The sequence below is a fragment of the Sarcophilus harrisii genome, chromosome 3 (assembly GCF_902635505.1).
Source record: "Sarcophilus harrisii chromosome 3, mSarHar1.11, whole genome shotgun sequence".
Taxonomy (NCBI): domain Eukaryota; kingdom Metazoa; phylum Chordata; class Mammalia; order Dasyuromorphia; family Dasyuridae; genus Sarcophilus; species Sarcophilus harrisii.
In genome coordinates this window covers 273212828-273233423 of record NC_045428.1, presented here as the reverse complement: position 1 = coordinate 273233423, position 20596 = coordinate 273212828, and positions in this window count along the sequence as shown.

Here is a 20596-nt window from a genome sequence, read left to right as displayed (position 1 = left end):
ACTCTACTCTTTATCATGATGTACTTTCCCTCCTTATCTCTTTTAATAAGATCTATTTTTACTTTTGCTTTATTTGGGATCAGAATTGTTACCCTTGCTTTTCTTTTTTTTTTTTTTATTTGAAGCAAAATGAATTCTATTCCAGTCTTTTACCTTTATTTTGTATGTGACTCTCTGTGTCAAATGTGTTTCTTGTAAACAACGTATTATAGGATTCTGTTTTTTAATCCTCTCTACTAATTACTTTCATTTTATGGGAGAGTTCACTCCATTCACATTCACAATTATTGTTACCAACTCCACTGTATATACTTTTATTCTCTCTTTCCACTTTGTCTTATGTTTTTTTCCCACTCTGCCCACTACCTTATCTCCCATAAGTCCTCTCCTTTCTCTTACTAGTGTTTTTTAAATCATCCACCCTCTATCATCTCCTATCAACCTTCCCCCTTTCTCTTACCTTTTTTTCTAGTGGTTCTGCCCTCCCTTCTATCCTCTCTCCCTTTTCTTTTCCTCTTTCTATTCCTACTTTTTCATAGGATTAAATACATTTCTATACCCAACTGAATGACTAAGTTATTCCCTCTTAAAGCTTGAATTGATAAGATCAAGATTCACACAATGTTCATCCCTCTCCCTTTCCCCCCTGGATTGTAATAAGACTTTTCAGCCTCTTGGTGTAAACTAATTTTTCCATTATATCTTCCCTTTCCTTTTTTTTCCAGTATCGATCTTTTCCCATCCTTTAATACCTTTTTCTTTGATGTCATCACATCAGAGTACATTCACAATCACACCCTCAGAGTATGTGATGCCTATCTTTGTCTTCCCTAGTGTCAGAAATAGTTCTCAAGAGTTAAAGATACTGTTTTCCCATCTAGGGATGTAAACAGTTTAACCTTTAAATATATATTTTCCCCTGTTTACCTTTCTATGCTTCTCTTGAGTCTCTGTAGATTAAATTTTCTATTTAGTTCCATTTTCTTTTTCAATAGAAATTATTCAAAGTCTCTTACTTCATTGAAGCTTCATCTCCTTATAAAGAAGGGAAAAGGACCTGTATGTGCACGAATGTTTGTGGCAGCCCTTTTTGTAATGGCTAGAAACTGGAAACTGAATGGATGCCCATCAGTTGGAGAATGACTGAATAAATTGTGGTATATGAATATTATGGAATATTACTGTTCTGTAAGAAATGACCAACAGGATGATTTCAGAAAGGCCTGGAGAGACTTACACGAACTGATGCTGAGTGAAATGAGCAGGACCAGGAGATCATTATATACTTCAACAACAATACTATATGATGACCAGTTCTGATGGACCTGGCCATCCTCAGCAATGAGATCAACTGAACCATTTCCAATGGAGCAGTAATGAACTGAACCAGCTATGCCCAGAGAAAGAACTCTGGGTGATGACTAAAAACCATTACATTGAATTCCCAATCCCTATATTTATGCACACCCATTTTTGATTTCCTTCACAAGCTAATTGTACAATATTTCAGAGTCTGATTCTTTTTGTACAGCAAAATAACGTTTTGGTCATGTATACTTATTGTGTATCTAATTTATATTTTAATGTATTTAACATCTACTGGTCATCCTGCCATCTGGGGGAGGAGGTGGGGGGTAAGAGGTGAAAAACTGGAACAAGAGGTTTGGCAATTGTTAATGCTGTAAAGTTACCCATGCATATAACCTGTAAATAAAAGGCTATTAAATTAAAAAAAAAACAGATGCAGAAGGATTCATCATATATTTGTATTAATTCCCTATTTTTAATCTAAGTTTTTATCAAATGTGTTTTTAGACATTTTGCCAAACTGGAGACTTTGTTCTGATTCTCATTTCATTGAATATATCTGTATATCATTTTACTGTGCTTTTAAATTTTATATAATATATTACTTATTTATCTTAAAAAAAAAAGAATCTTCATCTGCTCCCCTAAAAGATGATGTTGAATCTTCCTGGATCATTCATTCTTGGTTGTAATTCCAGGTCTTTTGTTTTCCAAAGTATTGTATTCCAGGCCCTTTGATCCATTATTGTAGAAGCTACCAGATCCTGGATAATCTTGATGATTGCTTCTTGATATTTGAATTGTTTTTGTCCGGAAGTTTGTAGTTTTTTTTCCCTTGAGATTATGGGTTTTGGAGTTTCAATGTTCCTTCAGGTTTTCCTTTTGGGATCTCTTTCCAGAGGTGATCAATGGATTCTTTCAAAATATTGTTACAAAAATATTGGCATAAAAGATTGTTTCTAAAATATTGGGGCAGTTTTCCTTAATGACCTCTTGTAGAATGTTATCCAGAATTTTTTTTTTTTTTTTTTTTTTTTGTCATGGACTTCAGGTAGGCCAATAATTTTTAGATTTTCTTTTCTGGATCTATTTTCCAGGTCAGCTGTTTTGCCAATGAAATATTTAACATTTTTTTCCATTTTTTATTTTTTTTAATTTTGTTTGATGGATTCTTACTGTCTCACAGTCATCAGCTTCCATTTGCCCTGTTCTAATTTTTAATGTGTGATTTTCTTCAGTTTTCTTTTGTATCTCTTTTTCCATTTGGTTTATTCTGCCATTTAAGAAGTTGTTTTCTTCAGATAATGTTTTTCTTTCCTTTTCCAAACTGTTGACTCTCTCTTACATTGCTCTCATTTCTTTTCTCATTTTTTTACCTTTTTTATTTGCCTTTTGAAGTATTTAATGAACATTTCCAAGAAGCCTCTTTGTGCTTGAGACCAATTTATCTCGATTTTGGAGATTTCTTCTGTGGACAGAGTTTCTATTTTGGTCTGCCCTTTCCCAAAGTTTGCCTTCTAAACTAGAACTGGAAGCTGCCCCACTGTTTTGCTCCCCTACTGAGCCAGGACTAAGAGTCTTAGTTGCTGATTTGCTATGATTAAGACCTTCTCATTGACTTTTCCTGAGTCTATCTGACCTGTGCTGAACACCCTTTTCACCCCAGTGAGACTATTCTTTCTTGAAGTTTTTTTCAATCTATCTTGAGCTAGAGAGTGGATTCATTCTGTCAGACTTATTCAGAGGCTTGGTTTCATGTGGTTTTTGAGGGAAATTGAGAGAGCTCGAGCAGTTTCCTGACTTTATTCCATCATCTTGACTCCACCCCCAGAATTCTAAGATATACCATCTTTCCACAGATACTACAAATGATAACTATAGCTGTGATAGTGACTACTGGCCTACTCTTTCTAAATGCCAGACACATTATTTTCACTCCTCCAGCAGGATTCTCTAATTGTCTTAAAGATACTTTGCGGTGTCTAGTTTCTTTACCCTCCAATAACTGTGTAGTCTTAATTTTAGGAGTCTTCTGAATCCCATTTCATTTAACCACTTAGTAGTCAGAATAATTTTTTAAAAGGGACATTTACCTCAAAGTCATAGAGAGATATAGAAATGCACAATCATTCTGCTCTCCCCATCCCTGCCAATAGTTTTAGGGCATAATTCCTTCTGTTATGACTTCATTCTTTGCAGAAGGGAGGGAGGAGTCAGGCTCCTATTTTAGCTCAGCTGCTATATAGACTAGTTCCACTAAGTTCTAAGTACAAAATCTTAGAACTTGGGCTTCCATCCTGGCATCCTGTCTTTTCTGGACTTCTCTGCTAGGCTGGCAACAACATGTAGCCTGACATCCAAGATCAACAGGTCTGATTTGGGAGGCTGTGTTGTCTCTATCTAGTTTTGAAAAGGACAAACGCAACAGACGACAATAAAGCTATAAGATCATTTCTGAGGGCAACAAAACTAAAAGAAAGAAAGGAAGGAAGGAAACCCTTCCTTTCACTCAGTGGAGTTCGTGGCATTAAAGTTGTAGATCAATGAGCTTTCACTTCCTACCTTAGATATTGAGAAAGAGAGAGATAGAAAGTGAAAGAGACAGAGAGAAAGATAGAGAGAGCCTGAGCAAGAGACACAGAGAGACAGAGACAGAGACTGGCAGAGACAGATAGAGAGACTGTCCCAGGCTATTTATACTTACTTGGGAGGGGGACAAAGAATGTCACCTTCCAGAAGTAAGCAGGTCAGTGAAATCTCTCAAGAGTGCCTTGAAATTAAGTGATCTGAACACATGCAAAGCAAAGCAAAGTCATATAGCCCAAGATTTTTTGTTACATTTTAAAACAAAATTTTCAGAATAAAATATTACCACAAAATTGCAATTGAACATCCTAGTGTTTGCTTTTCAAATTAAATCTAATGACAAACATATTTATGACATTGCCACAGAATTTCCCACTCTAGCCATTTATATTTAATGTGGATTTATTAACATTAATGGACATTAATAAATTTCCTACAACTTCTCTTCTAGGATAAACTCCCCTACAAAATACATAAATATTTCTCTTATAATATATCCTATTTTTCTCATAATCATAAATGATATTATATATGTATATTAGTAATAGAGAAATAACAAATAATTCCTTCACCTCCGGCAAAAACAGCTACAGAAGGGAAGAGAACAGTACAGTTGTAGAGAAACGTGTGCTTTCAGTTTTTATTTCATCCTACCCATCTGAGTTAGGAGTTAGGGAAGCATCTAAGCCCAAGTTCTACTGTAACATGAACTGGTGGAGGAGCATGAGATAAAGTGGAATGGAATAGACGTCAACAACAACATTATTATCAGGACCTGAAGGAAAGCAATTTTAGCCCAGTAAAAGTTATAATTTTGCTTAATAAAATTAAATTTTGCTCATTATAAGATACAAATAGATTGAAACATTTATAGCAATATTTAGCTGTTCTAATTTGGTTAAGAAAAAAATTCTACAATTATGCTTGAATTTTGATCAACAACAATAAATAAATAATTCTGCATTATTTTGCCAAATAATAAAGGTTTCACTTAAGGTTTTGGGATTCCTGATTGCATGCAGAGCATGAAAGATGCTATTTTTGTCTCCATTTCACGGATTGTGAAAAATCTTAATAGTAGTGGACACCCTCAGGAATAATGAAATGGGAAAAGGCTATGGATTTTTCTATTTCCAAGGAGAACTATCCAGGATATTTGATTATATCCACTATCAGTATGTCTTTTATCATTGTATATGACCTAGGATCTCAAGTTCTAAGCAGCAATAATGTTTGTTTGAAGAGGGAGGAATATAAAAACAATGACAGGGCAAGAAAGTTTTTTCACCTTTAGAGAGAAACTCTTTATAGACTTACTCTCCAAAAATTTAACTTAAGACTTTGGCCCTGCTTTGCTTCTGTCTCTCCTTACCTGAAGATCCTTCCTAATCAAACAAATACTTCACTCTACAGTTTCATCTACTGCACTTCCACCTGACCTTGACCTTGATTCTTGGACTCTGTACAAAAAATAGTCACTTCTCAGAGTTCCTAGTCTTCAAGGCTGAAATGAAATTAGGGCTTGGGGAAGAGTAGAGATACCTAAAGTAATGCGAAACAATCAAAATCAAAATGTTTCCACTGTGATCTCTTGAATTTTTTTTTTTTACTGATTCCTTTAGTAACTTGAGTCTAGTTATTTCCTCTTTCCTCTTTCCTCTGTATGTCCCAAGCCTCTTGGGGGAGCTGGGGATGGTCACTGGCTTTCTACAATGGGACTCTCAGAGATGGCAGCTTGCATACTTTGTTGGGGTTACCTGGCCTAGATGCACCTATTGTGCTGAAAATTCTGGGGCTGGCAATTTGCTTCTTTGGGGCTGGAGACTTCATAGCTTGCCTGCTGTACTGCTGGCCTACTGAGCCAGGATGTTGAGGTATCAATTGCTGATCTGTTCTGTGGTTAAGAACTTTCTGCTGGCATATTTGGATACCACCTGTGCTTGATTGTGATCTCCTATTACCCAATGAGATAGACTTTTCCTTCAGTTTCTTCTAAGTAATTTTGGCTAGAGAGTTATTTTACTCCATTTTTTGGGATCTGTTGCTCCAGAAATCATTTAGAGGTTTGATTTAAAGTTATGTTGTGGGAAGTTGTAGAAAGCTCAGAAAACTTACTGGCTTTGTCCCCTTAACTTGGCTTTACTCCTTCCCCAAGAGATGTTTTATTTAAAGAAAGAAAAGGGATGGTCTTTGTTAGTACCTTCCAAATTATCCTGCACATATTTGTATATGTATATATACATGTACATCTTTATATGATTCTTTACCAACACAACAGTTTGAGATACAAATGCTGAGTGGTATAAAGATGCAGTGTTTTTTCACTTTCTCCTTTTTTCTACACATTTTCCCCTCTGTAGTTTCCATTTGTCTTTCCTTTACTCTCTGTTTCTTTCTCCCATCCCCCAAAGATAAAATCATTGAACATTTTTTTTTCTTCGTCTCAAGATAATGGGTTAAGATTGGAATATAGGCTTATGCAGAATGCAGATAGGACAATCATCCCCAACTCATCTTTCAACTACCTTTGAGATAGTTGAATCTTAGATTATGTTACTTTATATTGGAAATAGGGGTAAGTATGGATGTTGCCCCTTCATTTCTAAAGCTTCTATATGAGAACTGGTTGTTAAAAGGCCCAAAACAAATTGCCATTTGTTAATGGTCTAGTTCTTCTGGATACATCCAACCAGTGACTAAATAGGCAAAGTAAGCCATATCCCTCCATTAAAAATTCAATGTTTTTCTCCTTAGATTGCTTGAACTAGTGATCCATCCATTAATAACTAATTGACATTGACTGGAATTAATTTATCCTGAAGGTAAACTTGTAACTCAACAATGGCTCATAAGAATAAATCATGTTCAGTTTTCTAACTCCGTTGTCTTAGTTACAGATTAGGAAAAGTACGAGAGAAAATTGATTAATCAGAGGTGCATGACGATGATTCATCATTGAGTTCAGAAAGGAAAAGATGTCTGAGCTAGTGCTGCTATTTGCTTCCTTGAAAGCAAATTGGGTTTATACAAGATAATCATTTGATTGCATGATAGCCCTTGGCCGAACAAATACACACTTTTATCCTACTCCAAATGGCAGCATTTTCTCAATCAGATACAATCAGAGATAATAGGATCAACTTTCAATGAGGTGTTCTCTCATTTATTTTCTCATTTGTTAACCACATGGAGGATTTATAGTCTCATATTTTATTACTCTGTCAAACAGCTTGGAAGCCTGAACAAATGAAACTTTTCATGCATTTTCCCCTGAAGCTATCATGCTTCAAAACAACGGGAAGATGTTAGTCAAAGAAACCATTTCTTGGTTTCTTCAGGATATAATATGTGTTAGTTTTGTTTTTGCATATCTGTATAGGCATATGTTTATATTTTCAAAGAGTCTAAATTCTCTGAAGTGTTCCACCATAAGTTTTAAGAATATAAACTTGGAAGTATGTTTTAGAGAAAGCCATTACCAGTAATGTGGTATAAGGGAAATAGAAATAGCTCTAGATTCAATTTCATCTCTTATGACTACTAATTATGTTGTTGCTCTTCTGTCAATCAGGCTTGTCCATCTCTTTGTAATCCAATGGATCATAGCACTATAGCTCCTTCTAACTTCCATTATCTCTCAAAATCCATCCAAGTTAATTTTTGTGATTTCCATGACACCATCTATACATTTCTTCCCTTGCTATTCTCCCTTCCCTTTTGCCTTCATTCATCCAAATATCATGGTCTTTCCCAATGAACCCCATCTTCTCACTGTATAGCTCAAATATTTAATCTTCAGCTTCAGTATTTGATCTTCCAGTGAATAGCCTGAATTAATTTAAATATTTACTCATTTGATCTACTTACTATTTTAAGGGACTCTTAAGAGTCTTCTGCAGCACCACCATTCAAAAGTATCAATTCTATGGTGCTCAGCTTTTCTTACTGTTCTTGTTACTGTTGAAAGATATAGCTTTCTTTCTAAGGGTCAAGTGTATTTTAATTTCATGGTTGTAGTAGTTTTCTTCAAAGATCACTATGTTTGAGCCCAAGAATATAAAATCTGACACTTCTTCCATCTCTTCCCCCTCTATTGCCAACAAGTGATAAGACCAGTTGCCAAGATCTAAGTGATTTTTTATGTTAATCTTCAAGTTAGCTTTTATACTCTCTTCTTTCATCTTCAAGAAGAGTCTTCCTAACTCTACTTTCTGTCATCAGAATGGCTTATCTCTATATCTGAGATTCTAACTTTTGATTCAGCCAGTCTAACATTTTTCATCATGTATTCTGCATAGCCTTGTATTCATTTTACAATTTTAAAACAGTCAGGTTCTATGTTTGATTCTAACTGTATCTTCTTGACTTACATACAGGTTCCTCAGGAAGCAAACAAACTGATCTGGTATACCCATCTCTTTGATGGCTTGCCACATTTTGTGGTGATCCACATAGTGAGAGGATTTAATATAATCAATGAAACAGAAGTAGATGATTTTCTGGAGGTTGCCCAGTGGATAGAGTACACAGATCTGACATCAAGAAGACTCATCTTTTTGGTTTTTAAATCTATCCTCAGACACTTACTAGTTGTGTGACCCTGGATAAGTCACTTAATCTGTTGGACTTAGCTCCTCATTTGTTAAATGAACTGGGGAAAGAAATGCCAAACTACTTATGTGTTTGCCAAGGAAAACCCAAATGGTGTCACTAAGAGTTAGACATGACTAAAACAAGCTAGCAACAACACTTATGCATAAAGAACTTTGCTAAGCATTGTAGACATGAAGACTACAATGAAACATACTTATCTTTGAGGGTCTAACATTCTATTGGTGAATATCATATTTATATAGATAAAGAGAGTAAATTTAAAGTCATACAAAATAAAATTCAAGAGGAGAATGCATTAACAACTGAGGACCTTATGAAAAAGTATTAAGCTGGAGGCAGCACCTGTACTATGTTTTGAAGAAAGTGAGGGATAAAGATGAAGAAAGAGTGTATTCTGGATAAGAGAAACAATATGTACAACATTATGGAAGCAGGAATAAAATGTTTTTATAGGAAAAAATTATTGGCCACTTTTACTGGAATGGAAATTTCATAAAGGTCAGAGATAAGTCAAATTTGAAAAGTAAGAGATTGTTAAACATATAAAGACCCTTGAATGATAAGCTCCTAATTTGTCCTAGGGGTAATAGGGACTCATTAAAGATTTTTGAGGTGTGATATTATAAGATAAGGTCAGATCTGTGTTTTGAGAATGTTACTTAAGAAGCTGATAAATATGGAACAGGGATGGATATCAGAAACAATATTTTTCAATGCTCCCACTTCAGGTGAGGAAACTGAGGTCCAAAATAATTACATCGCTTGCTTAGTTCACATGGAAATGAAATTTAAAAGCTGGAATACACACCCAGATCTCATGACTTCACATGCAGGCTGTTTCATGCTGGCTGAATTTTCTTTTTTTTTTAATATTCTTTTTTTTTCCTGAGGCAATTGAGGTTAAGTAACTTCCCCAAGATGGCACAGCTAGGAAGTGTTAAGTGTCTGAGACCAGATTTAAACTCAGGCCCTCCTGACATCAGGGCTGGTGCTCTAACCACTGTGCCATCTAGCTGTACCTCTGGCTGAATTTTCAAAGGAAGGAATTGGAAGCAGGGAGATTATGATGGAGACTATTTCAATAGAGAGTATGAGGGGCAGAACTATGGTAGAGGCTAAATTATTTGAGGAAAGGTAATGAATTTAATACATGATATGGTGGTTAAATATAGAAGATTTAAGAACTGATAGGATATGGAGGATGAGGAGCAGTGGAAGATCAGCAATGATTAATGAATAATGATGTTGGCTTTAATAGAAAGAAAGACATTTAGAATGTGTTGAGTTTAATATGTAGATGTCATATTTTGATGAAAATGGCTAGATGGCAGTTGAAACCACCAAAATATGACTTCAATTCAGTAGAGAGATAAAAGCTGAATACATCAATTTTGTTTATCTACATAGAGACAATAGTTGAGTATATGGGAGCTAATGGAAAGACTATAAAGAAAGAGGACCCAAGATAGAGCTTTAGAGTGGGTTGGAATCAGGATGATGGTTGAGCACAGGAGATGAAGTAGGCAAAAAACTAACAGATCATTGTTATGAAGGTGAAGGGAAGAAAGAGTGTCTAGAAGAAAGAAGTGCTTGCTAGCATCAAATCTGACAGAGATCAAATAGAATGAAGATTCAAAAAAGACTCTAAAGGAAATGCCATTTGCTTCAGTTTCTTCATTTGTAAAATGGGCTAGAGAAAGAAGTGGCAAACCACTTCAGTGTCTTCTCCAAGACAATCCCAAATAGCATCACAAAGATACAGGTACAACCAAAATAATTGAATACAAAGAGAAAACCATGTTAAGGTATTATCTTTAGCAGAAGTCTAGTTAAAGCTTCAAGGCTACTCTGCTCTTGTTCATTGTGACTTTCTGGAGCCATATATGGTACAAGTTCTCTATCTGCTTTCCTATTAGTTCATGTTATGGTGTTCATCCAGATCAGGCAAGAACTTGAATGGATGGCAGAAAAATTTTCCCAGGTGATTATGCCATTATTGGTTACTAGTAGACATTGATAACTATTCCCAAATTATGACAGAGGTACATATGCTCTTAAGAGTAATCAAATACTCTGATCTTTCTTCATGGGGTCCAAATTCATGTTCCTTTTCATTATGTGAGTCATAGTTGCAATAGAGAGGCAGAATGAATAGAATCTACCAAGCATTTTACTGATGATTTTTTTTTTAATTTGGTGAAAGAATGTTAAGACTCCCAAAATTGAATCACACAATGGCAAAAGTCATGCTCTTTCAAAATGATGGTACTAAGTCTCACATGGTATTTTTATTTATTATTATGGTACTTTTCAGACTATATAATTGTACTTTGGCATGAAAATATTCTGGGAGAAAATGGCAAAAATAAAAGATGTACAATATCACATTACCATCTAAGAGAAGATGATCTTAACATCAGCTACATTAAAGTTATCTACATTTACCTCAAAAGACCAGTGACATAGGTTTTGGATGAGGAGGAGAAATCAGGGTAAATCAGGATTTTTTGAAAAAAAAATCCATTAGGGTGTGACTGAAGATGTACTTTGTTAGTTCACCTTTGTTGCTGTGATGAAATGAGGTCAATTAACAATTGACAAAAATAGTTTTACCTAGTCCTCACAAAGGAAGAATATTTGACAATATGTAATAGCCTTTAGCTATATAATCTTTTTAATTACATAGGAGACTGCATCTGGTCACCAAATAAGAGTATTAACTTGCCTTGTTTTAGTGTATTCACCAAGTCTGAAGCAACTCAATGACATGTGGATGTTAGGTGATCAGAAAGCCATTTCAGTGAGAATGGAGACTACCAGGAAATTGAGTTCATATATATATGAGGTTGAATCTTGTCCTATCCTAGGGTCCACCAAATATAATATCTGTTGTTTTTCAGGGAAAAAGTAGTCTAAATCATGTTGTGGGGAACGGAGAAAGATAGGGAGGAACTCTGGTAGATATTAGTGCTATCACAACATCTTTTCAAATCCTGGAGTACTTCTTCCATAGAAATAGTCCGTTGTAAGAGTAAGCCTGGGAAGTGGTTGGTTACCTGAAGGAAGGGATTGACACAAATTATATCACTGATAAATTAACAAGAATCCCTTAAAAACCCAGAAATCATAGTAGGTCTCTTATGGTGATTGGTCACCATAAAAGATATATACATCTTCATGGATTCAATTTTAATTTCTCTATTTCCACAAAAAAAAGTCTCATGTATCACTGGGCCATTCTCAATCCTTAGTACAAAGGCAGCTAAGATCAACACAGGTTTCTCTGAGAAGTGAGATCAATGAAATTTCCCCAGAACTATGAAAGGTCAGGACCTAGAATATTTGGTAGTTAAAGAACAAAATCTCAACCAACAGGGTGAAACATGGGTGAAAGATGAAGCTGGAATGAGCATAGACTCTAGTTGCTTTTTTTGTTATTATTTTGTTTTTAATTTTTTAAAACTGAGAACATTTGTTTTGGGCTCTTCACAGCCCATATTAAACATCTTGATCAATTATTTCCCAGTTACCTATGGCATAAATGTATTATACTTAGGACAATTTCCCCAGCAATAAGAATTCTGAGGCTAGGGAAATCCCTAGGAAACCAATGGAGTATTTCTTTTCTATGGAAGTTCTAAACACAAACAAACAAACAAAAAGATAAACAAATAAATGAATAGATGATAGATAGATAGATAAAACAAGTCTAAAGACTTATTCTTTAAAAAATTCATTTGTTATGAAACCTGCCAATCCCTCCCAGAAGTAGCTGATCAAGATGGCCACATTCCCATCAGGATATTGACATACTGCTTGGAAGGTCTTATATTTCACAACTAAGCCATGACCCCAAGTTGTCAAAGTATTAATTTGACAGTTTTAGTCAATCAGCAGGCATTCACTGTAATTTCACCTGAAGAGTTCAAAGCTGACTGGCAGAAGGTTTTGTGATGTCCTATAGGGCTCAGAGCCTTGTAATCTGATTATTATAAATCTAACTCTGGCTTGGCATGAGGCTAATTTCCAAGTTTAATATTTCAGGTGTACCAATATGTGAGCCAAGAAATCAGATAAATTTTTCAGTATTTACCTTAATTTTACTTGAAGAATCAAAGTAGCTCAGTTGATTGAGTAAAATTGATTCTTTCACAATCGTCTTTCAACCCCAATGGCTAAGTTTCTCTCACTGTATTCTAGAAATGTAAACTCTATGAGGATGGGGACATTTTATTTTTGTTTCCTCTTTTTTGTATCCTTAGAACATGTTATAGAACATGATGAGGACATTTCTTGGAGCCCATGAGTCATACAGCAGAAAGTAAGCCTCTTGATTGTGCCTGGAGAGTAAAGGACGTTTTTGAGAGCAAACATAATGGAGTCATTCAGGGAAAACCAGAATTATAGTCCCAAAAACCAGCACATGTTATTAGAAGTAGGATAAGAAGAGAATATTCAGGAATGAAAGCCAAAAGTTGATCTGGGTCAAGTGGGAAGGTATGAAGACATAAATCAGGAGTTGAGTTTCAAAAAGTTGGCCAAGTTTGGTACCTGAAAAGAATTAGGTTCAAGTTTCAAAAGTTCCTTCACATTCCACTCACCATATCCCTAATTCTCTTGTCTGTATGGGAATAAGATTTAGGACTAATGTAATCATGAGCCACTTACTGTTTGTACTATGTGAAATGTCCTTCCTCTTACTCCTTCCCTATTGAAAACATAAATGATTTTAAAAACAGAAATCAATTTTCCTCTCCATGAAGTCTCCTTTGACAACTAAAGTGGGAAGTAATTTCATCCTCCACTTAATAGCATTTCTTGTCCCTCCCATTTATTGACCTTTTAATGACTACCATCCGGTATTGTAGCTATGTGTGTACAGGACTTAGGATCATAGATGTAAAATCGAAAAGAAGTAGCCAAGATGGTGGAGAGAAGCTAGGAAGCTGCTCGAGTTCTCCCCAGTTTCCCTCAGAAGCAATGTTAAAGCAAGCCTCTAAACAGATTCTGGAGTGACAGAACCCACAAAAAGATGGAATGAAACAATTTTCTAGCTTAACATAACTTAGAAGGACTTCAGGAAAGGTTTGTCTCACTTGGGTAAAGGAGGAATACACTACAGCATTGAAGGCAATCTAGTGGGAGACTTTTAGACACTGCATAAATCAGTAATTGAGTCCCCTTGGTCCTGGCTCAGCAGGCTAGTAACACAGTATGCCAGGTGTGAGGCTGCTTGCCCCAGCACAGAAGGCAAATTATGACCTCTGGGAACTTTGGCACCACAGGTTCAACAGATTGAGTAAAATCAGAACAGTGGGCAAGCTTCTAGCACCTCAGATCTCAGCAAGGAAAGCCATTGACCAGGCTCCTGTTCCTCAGCAAAAGTAGCATGGGACAGTGATCCTGGTGCCCTAGGAACAGAGTTGAAGTTCAAAAAAAAAAAAAAAAGCAAATTCCTTCCCCCCAAAAAAAGACCCGATCATAGATAGCTATTATGGTAACAGAGAAGATCAGAACACAAATTCAGAAGAGGTCATTAACAAAATGCCTTCATGTAAAGCCTCAAAGGAGAAGATGCAATTTTTCAAGACTTAAAAGTCTTCTTGTAAGAGTTCAAAAAGTATTATTTGAAATTATTTCCCCATGAAAAAAGTAAAGCTGAACAGAAAATTTGATCAAATACAAGACTCAAGAGAAGAATATAAAAATAAATGGGAAAGGGAAAAAAATGCTATTCAACAAGATTAAGCTGTTTATACATCCCTACACAGGAAGATGATAGTGTAACTCTTGGCAGCTGTACCTCTATTAGGACTGTTACAAGAAGTATACATAGGCAGAAGGTGTTATAAATTAATTTTAATATGATAAAACTTAAAGGGTGGGGAAAAAAGAATTGTGTTGGAAGAAAAGGAAAGGAGGAGGCAAAAGGGATAAATCGTATTACATGAAAAGGCACAAAAGACCTATTACAGCAGAAGGGAAAATAAGGAAGGGGGGGTGGGCATTGTTTGAGTCTTAATTTCATTAGATTTGACTCAAAGAGAGAATAATATATACCCTTAATTGGAAATTTTGAGCAACAGATTTCAGAAGAGCCTGGAAAGACTTATATGAACTGTTGTTTATTGAAGTAATAAGAACCAGAAGAATATTGTTTACAGTAATAGCAAGATCAAACTATGTTAGACTTAGTTCTTCTCAGCACTACAGTGATTCATTACAATTCTAAAAGATTCATGATGGAAACTACCATCCACATCCAGAGAAAGAACTGTGGAGACTGAATACAGATCAAAGTATACTATTTTCACTTTATAAAAATTTATTTTTTTCTTTCTAGTGGACTTTCCCATTTATCTGATTCTTCTTTAATTACATGACAAATATGGAAATATATTTAACATGATTGTACATATAAAGGCCTATATCAGGTTTCCTCCTGTCTTTGGGGAGTGGGGAGGGAAAAATTTTGGAATTCAAAATCTTACAAAAATGAATGTAACTTAAAAATTATGATTAAGTGAAAAAATTAGAGATGGAAAAGAACTCAGAGGCCACTAGATACAACCTCTTTATTTTGTAGATGAAGAAACTGAAGCCCAGGATGTTTAGGTTATAAGTCTAATAGATAACTTGTGTATTTGTCATCAACTACATAGTTATTCAAAAAAAGTCATTTTCATGGGGGAAATGATAGTGAGTTATAATTAGAAATACTCAGAAGCTATAAAAATAGTTTAAATAAAATGCACATTTTTATTTCAAACAACAAGGCCTTAAAATTATCATTTTGCTCCTAGAAAAATTAATCTCTTTCCCATTAGAATTATAATGCCATGGTAGTCCATGAGCAAGAATCTCAATGATCTTATTGAAATGTATTGCATTCTAATTAGAATATGCTTTCTCTACCCCTTTAATTTTCCAGAAGAGATTACCAATGCATCTAATCTCTGTGGATTTGATTTTAAAAAGTCTAATGAAGATTATGTCAAGTTTTATTGGAATTTAGTCACTGAATTGAGAGTTCAACTCATGATGTATATTTGTGCCATTTATTCATGGTTTGATAAATCATCTGAGGTTATATATATGGTAAGGCTCAAAGTACCATTAATATTTCAAACATGTCCCAGGTCATGTTGTTAAGCAATATTAGAATCTCAAAAGTGGACATTTAGCTTCTGCTTGAAGACCTCCAATTAATATGAAGACACTAACTTCCCAGATAGCTGATTCTACTTTTAGACTTGCTTAATAGCTTAATAATTAAATAATAAATGCCTGCCTACTTTCTTGCCATCCTTTTCAATTTGTATTCTAATAATCCAAATATTAAAAAATTAATTAATAGTATTATTCATACCACTTTTGAAACAAAATTACTTGGTATTTGGAAAGAATAGGAGAGAGGGACCAAAGCTGTGGCTTCATTTGTATAGGTAACCACCTGATGAGGAAACTCAGTTAATGTAGGATGGCAGTTTTTCTTCAATGTATAGTACTGGAGACTTAGCTAGAATGCTAATAAATCGAGTAACAACTAGTTTGTATAAAAGCCGTGACTTGAACCTTGTCTTCTTGATTATCCACCATAACATTATTCCTTTCATGTGCTTATAAGGTTTAAATATCTTTATAAATGGTTAGGGGAGGTTTTAACAATGTGGGAGATCCCCATTGCAAACAAAGTCAGGGAAATTTTGGAGAAAAGAAGAAATTGTCTTTTTTTTATGTTGACAAATGTTTTTTTTTTATATAGGCATGATTTCATATTTGATGTCTTAGTAGGGAAAACATTTTTAGCAATGAAATTTTCCCATTATGTGGACAGTTTATTATCATAAAATATCAGTGTTTTTATGGAACAGATATTGTTAATGCAGCAATGACATCTATTTATTTTTCACCAGAAAACTCATTTGATTTCCTATAACATGGGCAAATAGGTAGGTGACAAATGTTATTTTTAGTTAAAGTAGAAATATGGGGACCTCTGTGAATTTTTCAGTCAGAATATTAAAATGTGTATTAGGATTAGTTCTTTGTTAGGTGTGAAATTCAAACCATCTGTGAGTTTGATAAAGAGTGGATTCAGTCATATTTTCCCATAAGCTTACATCAAGTGGGTTCTTGCAAGATCTTCTAATATATTTTAATAATATTAAAATTTTGCAATTACATTTTAATAGTATCTTTCCACAATTACACATCAGACAATATTTAGCAATCTATTCATTATAATATTTTAAGTTTCAATTTTTTCTTCTTTACTCTCTCTCTTGCCCTCTTCTGAAGATGGGAGCAATTTGATATATTATACATGTGCTACCATGTAGAATATTTCCACATTTCACAGTTGTGAAAGAAGAAAGAGATTGCAAAGGGAAAAATGAAAAAGAATAAAGTGAAAAATATGCTTCATTCCGCAATTAGAATATATCAGTTTATTACCTGGATGTGGATAGCATTTTCCCTCCTGAGTGCTTTGCTTTGTCTTGGACCACTGCTACGATAAGAACTGAGATCATCACACATTGTTGCAAATACTATGTACAATGTTCTGCTCATATCATTTTGCATGAGTTAATACAAATCTTTCCAGATTTTTCTGAAATTTTCTTATTTTTTATTGTACATTAGTATTGCATTACATTTATATAATACAACTTGTTCAACCACGCCATAATTGATGGACATGCTCCCAATTTCCAATATATTGCAACCATTAAAAGGGCTGCTATAGGTAGATATTATTGCACATGTAGGTTCTTTTTCCTTTTTTTATGATTTCTTTTCAGTATAGATCGAATAGTAATATTGCTGGATCAAAGGGTATATACCATTTGTTTGCCCTTTGAGCATGATTTTAAATTGTTTTTCAGAATGGTTGTATCAGTTCATGACTCTACCAATAGTGTGTTAGTGTCTTAGTTTTTCCACTCCCTCTCCAATATTTAACATTTTCTTTTTCCGTCATATTAGCTAATCTGATAGTTGTGAGGTGGTACTTCAGAATTATTTTGATTTGCATTTCTCTGCTCCAAAAGTGATCTAGAGTACTTCATATACATATAGTTTTGATTTCTTCATCTGAAAACTGGATATTCATATCCTTTATCATTTATCAATTGGGAAATGGCTTATATTCTTATGTTTAATACTTTAGATATTTGAGAAGTAATACATTTATCAGAAGAAACACTTGCTGTAAGGATTGTTTCCTATCTTTCTGCTTTCTTTCTAATCTTGATTGTTTAGATTTTGTTTATGTTAAAGCTTTTTAATTTAATGTAACTTTTAAATTTTATAATGCTGTCTATATAATGTTTGGTCATGCAACTATAAGCCACTTAACTTTTTCTTTAAGAATTGGATGCTATACCACTTGGTTCATATGTATAGTATTGATATTACTTCATAGTCTATGGCACTTTTTAGTAAGATGTAGTTTCCTGCCTCATCTTTTCTGTCTTACAATTGGACTATTTTTGTTTTTGCTTTGTCTGAGATCAGGATTGCCTTTTTTTCACCTGAAGCATAATAGATTTTTCTGGAGCCCTGTGCTTTTACTCTGTGTGTATCTCTCTCTATTTCAAATATATTTATGGTAAACATAATATTGTTTTTAATGTACTCAGTTATCCACTGCCATTTTATGTGAGAGTTCATCTCATTCATTTTCAGTGTTATGATTATTGTGTATTTCCCTCCATTCTATTTTTAATCACATTTGTTCTCTTCTTTCCTTTCACTCTTTCCTTCCTCACCAGTATTTTGTTTCTGTATACCACCTCCCCCAATATGCCATTCTTTCTGTCAACCTCTCCTACCCTCTTTACTTAATCCCTTCTCCACCTACTTCCCTATTATGTAATATTGATTTCCATATTCAATTGATTGTGTATATTATTACTTCTTTGAGGTAATACAGATAAGAGGAAGATTCAAACAAGTGCCAATTGCCCACTCCCCCATCTTCCCCTCCACTATAATAGTTTTTTGTGCCTTTTTTATGAAATAATTTACTCTATTCTATGTCTTCCTTCCTTCTGCATCTCCTGTACTCCTCTTTCACATGCCTTAGTTATTTTTATGTCATTCCCTCATTCATTTTATACTCATACTTTCTATGCATATTTCTTCTAATTGTACTGTTAGTGATACAATTTTTAAGAATTAAAAGTATCATTTTTAGCGATATAAACAGTTTAGCTCCATCACTTCTCTTTTGTTTTCTTTTCCGCTTTGACCTTTTTAGGTTTCTCTTGGGTTTAAACATTGGAGAACAGTTTTCTTTTTCAGTTCTGTTCTTCTTCTGAAAGCTTGAACTCCCTCTATTTCACCAAATGACCAAATTTTCCCTTAAAATATTATAGTTAATTTCATTGGGTAAGTGTGATTCTTGGTTGTAGTCCTAGGTTCTTTGCCTTCTTGAATATCATATTTCATGAATTAAGTTAATATAAAAAATTAGAGTAAAAAATTAGAAATCCACCTAAATTTATCTACTTATTCAGTGCCATAGCAATAAAAGTGCCAAAGAAACTATTTCAGAACTAAAATAATAACAAAGTTCTTCTGGAAGAACAAAAAGTTAAGAATTTCAAGGGAATTAAATGAAAAAATGAAATGAAGATGGCCTAGCTGTACCAGCCCTACAACTATATCCTAACAAAGCAATCATCAAAACCATTTGGTACTGGCTAAGAAAGAGTAACTGATCAATGTTAGGTTCACAGGACACAATAATCAATGACTATAGTAATCTATTGTCTGATAAACCCAAAGATCCCAGATTCTGGGATAAGAACTCATGATTTGACAAAAATTGCTGCAAAAATTGGAAAATAATATGGCAGAAACTAGGCATTAACCAACACTTAATACTCTATACCAAGATAAGGTTGAAATGGATTCATGATTTAAACATAAAGAGTGGTGTTATAAGCAAATTAGAAGAGTAGAGGATGGTCTGCCTCTCAGATCTGTGGAAAATGAAGGAATTTATAGCCAAAAATTAGAATAAATTATGAAATGCTTGATTTTATATTAAATTAAAAAGCATTTGTACAAACAAAAAGCAATACAGACAAAACTAGAAGGGAAGTAAAAACCTGGGGAAATTTTACATTCTAGGATTTGATAAAGGCCTCATTTCTAGAATATCTAGAGAACTGACTCAAATTTATAAGAATACAAGTCATCCTCCAATTGATAAATGATGAAAAGATATGAACAAACAATTTTAAGATGAAAAAAGTAAAACCATTTCCAGTCATCTGAAAATAAGCTCTAAATTTCTATTGATCAGAGAAATGCAAATTAAGCAACTCTGAAGCACTGCTATACACCTCTCCAATTGGCTAAGATGATAGGAAATTATAATGATATATGCTGGAGGGGATGTGGGAAAGCCGGGACACTAATACATTGTTAGTGGAATTGTGAACTTATCCAACCATTCTGGAGAGCAATTTGGAACTATGCCCAAAAGACTATGAAATTGTACATACTGTTTGATCCAGCAATTTCTGTATTGGGTTTGTTTCCAAAACAGATCATAAAAAAGAGAAAAGACCCATATGTGCAAAAATATTTGTAGCAGCCCTTTTTATAGTGGCAAGGAACTGGAAACTGAATTGAAGCCCATCCATTGGAGAATGGTTGAATAAGTTATGGTATATGAATGTTATGAAATATTATTATATAATATATAACATATCTACATCTATCTAACTTTCTTTCTATATAATATAGATACAATATAATGTGTTCTATAAGAAACAATCAGCAGGATGATTCAGAAAGGCCTGGAAGACTTACACGAACTAATGCAAAGTAAAGTGAGTAGAACTAAGAGAACAATGTACACAACAACAAGAAGATTATGTGATAATCAATTCTGATGGACATGGCTCTTTTCAATAATGAGATGATTCAGGCCAATTCCAATAGATTTGTGATGGAGAGAGTCATCTGCAACAGGAAAAAGTAGTGTGGGGACTGGATGTGGATTATAACATAGTGTTTTCACCTTTTTTATTGTTATTCACCTATTTTTTGTTTCCTTTCTCATTTTTTT